The sequence below is a fragment of the Meleagris gallopavo genome, chromosome 1 (assembly GCF_000146605.3).
Source record: "Meleagris gallopavo isolate NT-WF06-2002-E0010 breed Aviagen turkey brand Nicholas breeding stock chromosome 1, Turkey_5.1, whole genome shotgun sequence".
In the NCBI taxonomy this organism is placed as follows: Eukaryota; Metazoa; Chordata; class Aves; order Galliformes; family Phasianidae; genus Meleagris; species Meleagris gallopavo.
Window position 1 is genome coordinate 126,338,698 of NC_015011.2, and position 9,290 is coordinate 126,347,987.

Below are 9,290 nucleotides of genomic sequence, written 5' to 3' on the forward strand. Positions count from 1 at the left end.
ATATTAGGTCCAGGGACCTGGGATACTCCTCCAGGGAGCACTTCATTCCAACCTTAAACAGGTGCCCAAGAGGAAGATGAATAATTGCTTTGGAAATGTCTGTCTTTTTCTCATTAGAACCCGGATGGTCAGACTCAGATTAGATGCCTATGTCAGCAAAACGTGCATTTATTTTTATTTTTATTTTTTATTTTTTATTTTTTGTTTTTTTATTTTTTATTTTTTTATTTTTTTATTTTTTTTATTTTTTTATTTTTTTTATTTTTTTATTTTTTTTATTTTTTTATTTTTTTTATTTTTTTATTTTTTTTTTACTTTTTTTATTTTTTGTTTTTTTTTATTGTTATTTTTTTTCTCTCTCTATCCACATGAAAGGAGAGCTTTGGCCAAAGCTCGCCTTGACCAGATGGTACAGATTTACCTTTGGGAGGTTTTCCAGCACAATTAAAGAAGTCACAATTTGTATATAAGCATTTTTCAGGATATCATTACTTGCCATCAGCAGTAATTTTGATCAGAAACAGCTTTGATCGGTATGAAAGGCAGACATCTTTGGGCTGCTAATTTGGGCCAAATCAAAGTCCACATTTTATTCTTCTCTCTTTCTAGTGGAAAAGTTTGAGGACAAAAGTATCTAACTTACAAATAACAGTAGCCTATTATAAATTTCACCAAAGTACAATGTATTGGTTAGATAAATTGTGCATAGAATCATAGAATCACCAAGGTTGTAAATGACCTCCAAGATCATCCAGTCCAACTGCCCATCTACCACCAATATTGCTGCACTAAACCATGTCCCTCAGTACAACAACTAAGGTTTTCTTGAACACCTCCAGGGATGGTGACTCCACCACTACCCTCGGCAGCCCATTCCAGCACCTGACCACTCTTTCTGAGAAGAGCATATATTAAGTGTGTATGTATACTTATGGAAGAAACACAGCAAAGGAAGTGCTCTCTGTTTCGAAAAAGGCATCAATTTCATCTGGATCAAAAATATGGCGCATATGGTATTCCTAGCATACTGCCTCTATTTCTTAATTCCTACTGTATACATTATCTTGCTGACATTTGAATGGCCAGTGCTAACTAACTGATACAATTGGATATATCAGAAGGAACCGGAGGGCATCTTCAAGTTAAGTAACTCTAAAGATAAAGATGACGTTGAGAAGATAAAAGTGCTTTGGTGCCTGATGCAGCATTGGGTGTACTAAGAGTGGTATCACTGCAACTTATCAGAATTCAGTCATGCCAATATCTTTCTGTTAATCTCCTCAGAATAACCCAGGTCAAAAATTCAGTTTCAAGGACAAATTGCTTATAAAACCTATATCCATGCTTCTGGTTCTCCTGACAACTGGCAGGTGATCACTAACAAACTCCAACCATTGGGCAAATAATTAGATAATATGTTTTTGATATTTAGTTCAGGAGATTAATTAGAGTTTTATAGACACAGAGAATCAGTGAACATCTGTGATTCTATCATGACTTTATTCTTATTACCAACCTCAAGGTTTCAAAAAGCTTCTAAAAAACACAATGATACATACCAGTAAATTCGAAAGACCTAAGCTAAAAAGCACACGAATAATACATACGCAAATCAAAACTTTAACAAAGTAGGAAAGAAGAGATAGAAGTAGAGAGAAAGAAGGAAAGTGTTCGTATTCTATGACATACAACACTATTTTTTATGTGTTCAGTAGCTCAGAAAGACTAGCTTGGATCTAGCAAACTGCCACTTTACATTCATATAGATGGAAAATAATTGCATTTTAAAGCTTATTTTGACTTCTGGCTGTCTTTTTTTTTTTTAACTGCAGGGAAAATGAGAAATACAGTATGTATTTATGTAAATATTATGTAAATATTCTGTTCTATTCTATTCTATTCTAATTCTAATTCTAATTCTAATTCTAATTCTATTCCATTCTATTCTGTAAATATTCTAGACCATGCTAGTCAACTGATAGTTCTCTTATCCTTGATTTTGTTCAAGAGTCCACTATGCGGGGAAATCTTTTTCTACTTTTTAAGATATGTGGCTGATTGCAACAGGATACTGAAATTGTACATGGATACTGGACCAGTAGATGAAAAAAATATCTAGCAAAGGCCGATTAGATACAAAGAAAACTCAATTTTGGGCCCTCTCTACAAGAAAGGCATCAAGGCTCTGGAGCATGTCCACAGAAGGGCAACAATGCCTGTGAGAGGCCTGGAGCACAAGTCTTATAAGAAGCAGCTGAGGGAACTGGGATTGTTCAGTCTGGAGAAGAGGAGGCTCAGGAGAGACCTTATTGCTCTCAACAGTGACCTGAAAGGAGGTAGTGATGCGGTGGGGGTCGGCCTCTTCTCCCACCTAACTAGTGATAGGATGAGAGGGAATAGCCTCAAGTTGAGCTAGGGAAGATTTAGATTGCACATTATGAAAAATTTCTTCTCTGAAAAAATGGTGTGGCATTTGAACGGGCTACCCAGGGAGATGGTGGAGGCAACATTCCTAGAAGCGATCAAGAAAAGCTTAGATGTTGTACTGAGGGATATGGTTTAGTGAGGTACTGGTGGTAGGTGGGCATTTGGTCTAGATGATCTTGGAGGTCATTTCCAACCTTGCTGATTCTATGATTCTGTTTAATGTGGTCCTCTAGTCATAAGTTGCAAGGCACAGGGACAATTTGACTTTGCTGATCACCTGTTACTGCCACTATTAGAGCCAAAGTAGGCCACTGGACTATGTCAGCCTTTGGACTGATTTGTTACAATCATTATTTATAGAGCAGCTGGAGAAACTGCTGAGGTATGTATTTACCAAGTAATGTTTTCACTATTGATGTTGAAACCAACTACATGAACTTTGTGTTCAGAAAAACAGGAATTCGTGCTATTCATCTAAACTCCACAATATTCAGATAATGAGAAGGAACTTTGAAAACATTTCATAAACTCACCCAGTTAATCTTCACTGTGTTAATGTGAGGAAATTTTATCAAACCTGGACTTTCAGTGATAGTATGAACAGGGATTTATCCACATACATAATTTCAGTAGCTTCTTGAACCAGAGGATGTTCTTTATGGAACAAAATATTTAATTTAAAATATACTGCATGGGAAAGCTTTATCCCTAATCCATTCTGGACATGTAATAAAAAGAAATAGTGATGCATATACAATGGACTGTTCCAACATCTGGGAACAATAGAAAGAAGTGGATACAAGCAAGATTTTGCTCACTTTCTACAGGCTGAGGAGAATTTACAGTAACATATATTCATTATATTGTGAATGAAGTCAGCTTTGATGCACTGTAAAGCTGTCCTGCTTGACTGAAGAATCTGTGAAGTATGAGGTATTCAGAACTATATAAAGACTGTAAATTATCTTTACATTTCTCAATTTATTTCTTTATGAAAACCAATAAAGAATAAAATAACGGAACACCTGTTCCATATGTAGAATATATATTCTGGATTCCTTTAGACAGTAAACTATGTATGTTAAAGGGAAAGGTGCTTGTATTCTTGGTGGGCTGTTGATCTTGATAATTTTTAATTAAGATGCTTCTCTTAATTTGAAATTAGCCTACTTGGGGATATAATGTTGTTCATCTCCAGCTGAATACCTAGCATGCATACTCATACTAAATATGGTGAAGAACCACTTTCCCAACATTGGGAACTGGGGCACTGTGCCCCACGTGTGCCCTGGGGATCTCCTGGGCATAGAAGTGCCAGAGACACCACACTAAGAGTGGTGTATCAATTCCTTCTCAGCTCTATTGCCACAATTTAGTCTTAATGGTACAGGAAGGTCTGAGGTAGAGGCAGTTCTCTTCAGAAGCTGAAGTTACGAAAAATATGGTGATTATCATGCCTTATTTTTTGATAATGCAATTTGTCGCTTTAAATTCAGCTTTTGTAGGGCACCTTACCACTGGGGTGGTATTTTGAAATTACTGAGAGCTCTTTCTTCTCACTAAAAATACCTTTTTTGTTTGTTTGATTGTTTTTGTATGCACTTGGTTTTTTTCGTGTGAATATGTTTAAACACTAGATGTCAGTCAGTCACCTCACAAAAGCAAATTCTCAAGCCATAGCGTGTTTTTCTGTGGCAGCAAAAACATTTACAGGGAGTATTAACTATAATCAGACATCCAATAATAACTGCAGAATTGCCAAATACAGTCACAGCAATTATCCCACAGGGCTGTTTAGCAGCCACAACCACTGAGATCCCAGGGACAGGGAGTATGGAGAAAATCTGTTTGCACACACAGCAGTAAGTACTCATACTGTCTTCGTGAAATCCTCATTGATCTGTGGTCTAAAACTACAGATGACGAACAAATTACCACAGTAAATCACCCATTCTACTTCAGCTTCTGGAGCATTTGCAAAACTTAAGGTTCAAAAGAAGGGGCACTTATCAGCTACGCTGGAGAGCCAAGAAGCATTCTTCTCTTCTGCATTTCCTGCTAGCTAACTTAGGACACTGGCAAGGGGTCACACAACTGCATTTCAAGAAGTTATGGGCCCCTCTTGTTCTGACCTTTGGAGGTTGGTCTCCAACAGGCATACAGAAGCCTATGTCTACAGTCAAGCTACAACAGTTATGGCTTTGGTAACTAAGTACTGCTTAATCAAAATGCAAAGCAATGCTTGCACTGACAGAGATCTTTTGCCAGATGTCCAGAAGAGAAGCAGTGCATTTAGCTGGCAGTGACACACTTGTTGCTGGACTTTGTGAGTCACATCTCTTGGACAGCTCAGTGCTGAGGGTCTTCAGTTTGGCGGTTCTGGCTCTTAGCGCTTTGGTACCACAAGACATACAAAGAAACTCAATCTGTCTCCATGGAATAATGATACACAAGAGAACCTGCTGCCTTAAGCACTTTGGTATGCTTAGAGATATACCACCACTGGACCCAAACTGCTGTGTCCTCACTGATCTCTCAGAAAGAATTTGTGTGGTGGGATCCTGTTGCCTTTCTACCAGGTGACTCAGGCACCTAGCTTTCCTTTCAGACCGTATCATGGACCTGATTCAAATGCTCACCATTCCAGTAGATGTTGAGGCAAATGCATCCTCTGACGCATCTAATCAGTGTCTTAAGCTTGACTTTATATCTACAAAGTGTTTTGTTATTCTCTTTATCTGCCTTTTAATTCAGAAATTTCAGTAGGCCTCCAAAAATTTCCTGTGCATTCTTGAAACACATTCAGAACTGCCTTTCTGTCATGGGATAATATATATACGTATGATTTTGAACACTCAGCTACTCTTAAGACAATGCCACTTGTGAATGTGAATACTGAATGGAAACCTACTCCAGATTGCACAAAAACCCCATATTCTACAGTTCTGATCTCTACGCTTTTATATATATATTTCAAATTACAGTATTTCAGTTGTAGGACAGAGAAGAAATGTCACGTAATGACTGCAAAGCAGCCAGTTTTTTCAGCCTATCTATGAATATTGCGGAATCCTGGGGTCATGATTCTTTAAACTATGCTATCCTAAAGTACCACAGGTTGGGTTAGTGCAGTTGTCTCCACTTGTCAGTTCATGGGAGGAAGGACCTCCTAGAACATGTCATCAGAGGAGGCAGGTAACAGCTTTCAAGTTAAATAACAGAGTTGGATTTTTCACTGCTCTGTACTTTGTGAAACAGAATACATCCATGTGCAGGCCTTCTCTGTGAAAACAATTGTATTTCCACCCACTCTGCACTCATCTTGCCTGAGCATAGGTCACTGCAGAAGGTGAGGGGACTGGAGAGTCAGTCCTTTTGATCTCCAGATGATCACTGCATTTGGGTCTTTTTAATATTATTTAGTTTGTTTGATCTCACGTCAGGACTTTAGTAATTTTTTTCCTGGTAAGGGGAAGAAACAGCAGTGAATGAGTTCCTCATCTTTGAACCTGTCTCTTTGCTGTGATCACTTATCCATCCTCTCTTGTTCCCTTTACTTCAGGATAGTTTTACACCTGAACATCATCATTAAGGTTGTGACAGCTCCTTAAATCAGTAAAGGCTGGTTGTATGCCAAGCCTTTTTACCAGGACGCAGGCTGCACTGTGTAGGACAATATCTGAAATACCCGGAACAGTAACTGTACCTGAATTCAACCCATTTAAGTGAGGTGCCTGCTAAAAAAAAACAGAACCCCTCTACAGCCCATGTAGAATGGCAGATATCTTGCACAGATGGCTCATTCTACCTGAGGATGTCTGTTTCCTTCTACTTTTTTCCTTTGGTTGTAGAGGGATCATCTTACCGCTGAGCCCTAGTTCAGTAAATAAAGTGAAATAAAGAAAAGACATCAATGCTATCAAAGATGTAAAATGTGGTTAAAAAGAGGAAAGTAGTGTAGTGGTGAATGAGAAAATGGCTCTCAGATGTAATGTTTCCTCAGACCTGTCATCAGAAGATAGCCCATCTTGGACATATATATCGGGTATTTTGGAACTTCTGTCATTTTTATAATTCTTCTTTCAAGAAGATGCAAGACTGATTCAAGATTCAACCATTATTGAAAATGTCCTCCAAACTGCTTGAAATCTCCATTCCTAATTTCATCTACAGCCAGCTCAGAAAAGTGGGATGGGTTTTGGATTAATCTGCTTGAAACCTAAGATTTACCTGGTGTCATGACTATTGTCTTTGCCTTACTTACAAACTGAGCTCAGAACATGAAGCATGTGATACTAAGTTGATTTGATCTGTAATATATAGCCAGAAGAAAAGCTATTGTTCCAAATTATCATGTAGGTCTTTTGTTACAAACTAACTGGATGATGGCTCTAAAATTTGAATGAGCAGATCTGACAAACTCTGCTCTCTCCCTTGATGACAACTTCCTTAATGGCTGTGAAAATAGAATACTTGTAAGTTTTTTTTACCATTGGTCAAACTCTGAAGCTGGCTAATAATTAAAAGGAAAAGGCAGGTGACCAACAGACATAGCTTCATATACATGCAGAGCACGATCAGCCAAACCCTGTTTTCCTAGTAAATCATGCTCAAAGTTCTTGAAGGCGCACTAGTATTCTGAACAATCAAACTGTCAAATTATAAAAATACAAGAACTCATGGACTCAAAATATTGAAGTTTTTTCTCTGCAAAATAAGATCTTTTCTTAAGTGAAACTGAGTAAAAGGGTTGTTTGAAAAACAGTTGTTCTGTAGTGCTATAGGATGAAACTGTCAATGAAACCAAGTGAGATAACACCAAGCTCTTTGGAAATAATATGAGTTTATTAAATATCTGATTTCAAAAGCATACAACCTTTCTTTCTTTCTTTTTTTTTTTTTTTGTGGTTACACACGTGCTAAAGATGTGTTCAGCTCTTTCAGTCATTGAAAAATAATTTTTACACTTGTGGTGAATGCAAGTCAAATTATCGTGTAAACTTCATGTAGGCACAGTAATCTTGCTCCCATTGAAATTAATACCAAAATACCCAAACTCTGACTACCTGGATTTTTAATTCTGTTGAAACAGTGGGAAATATGTGAAATTACTGCACAAACTCTGACTGCTCGCCACAGCAAGGCAGAGTCTGATTTCACAGTTTAGCATCATTTGTAGAAAGAAGGAGAGGTAAACAACACCAGAGCGTCAACTCAAGATGAAGATATATTTTCCTTGGCTCAAAGAACCAGTATAAAAGTGCAAGCAATACATATTTCAAAACAAATTTGAGGATCCTGAAAGAAATCCTATTTTGATATTGTAAACATCACATAGGAGTGAAGATTAAAACAAAATATATTTTTGGTTTATCTGTTTGGTTGGTTGGTTGGGGTTTTGCTTTGTTTAACCTTTGTTCCATGTCAAAGCTAGATGATACTTGATATAAAGCTGCAACTTGATATGTTGAATCATATCACAAACATCCTGTCGAGACAGACTGATGGTTTATCTATTTTTTTCCTGTGTATTGTGTGGGTGTACTTTTTATCTATTTCTTGATTGATTTTAAGAATGTTTGGAATAAATAGGAAGGGCACTGTAAAAATTCAGTGTGTTTCAGTGTGTCTGTACATGCAATTCTAGTTGTACCATCAAAAAAGAACATAATGCATCTAGAAAGAGAAAGTCAGCAGCGACAGAAGGCATGATGGCTTGCATTTGAGAAGGAATGAGATGGACTAGGATCCTTCAGGCTGGAACAGAAATAGCTAAGAGAAATGATGAGAGTAGGTTATAAACATAACAAATCAGATAGACCTCTTCCAACAAAACTGCTGAAATGCAAAATCTTTGCCAAAATGTGCTATGGATGGTGAAGTCAATATGACTGCAAAAGGTGATTTAAAAACCTCACACAACATTTGTGGGTTCATCAAGAACTATTGAGTACACTTCTGTGACTTAGGAAGACCCTGAGCTACAGACAGCCAGACGAGGGAAGGTTGCCTTCTGTGTTTACCTGATTCTTACATCCCTCCCTTGGCCTCTTGCTGGTGATTTTGATGGTGCAGTGTGCCCTCCTCACCTGCTCTGGGATGTCATCCTTGGCATGGAGTCTTCTAGGCTGGACTCCTGACTGCTGAGAGTCTGCCTCTCTGCGTGGTTTGGGGAGACCATGCTATGCCCTCCCTCCCTCCCCTGGGGGGAATACAGAGGAGATTTTGAGCTGAGCTTTCATATCTTATTTCTTGTGCACCTTTTGGTAGTGGGAAGAAAATAAGTCTTCGAAGTATAGATTAGCTGATCACTATTGATAAGGGCATGAGCAGATATAGTCCTTATCTTTTTTCCTGGAACCTTTTTACTAAAGGCCTATAGAAATTTTCTAAAAATGGTGAACAAGCTCACAATATATAAGCAGATACAGTAACAATAAGCTATTGAATATGAGCCCTAAGACTTTTGTAAGGTGCTTATGACTGCTGGGGTTGGGCTATTAGTGTGGGTTGCAGGTGCAATCACACTCCAGCCACAGAAGCTCACAACTCCACATGAATACACATGCCATGCAAATGTGTCTCATCTATAAGTGGTGGGCGTATTTCATATTTTGGCTCATTTCTCCACCTCCTTCCCTCCCTACCTCCCCTCTGCAAAGAAATATATTTACTCAAATGTGCTGCCTGAACATGGATGTGAAGAGGAAATTATCCATTTTATTCAAAGAAAAAAATTAAACTTTCTCAGTTTAACTTGCTCTACTATCTCTGCTTTGTTGTTTGATGAGGGAGATAATAAAACTGGAGATAACAGAAAAAGGAAAAAGTAGCCTATCTTGATCTATTTTTTTTCCTTGTTA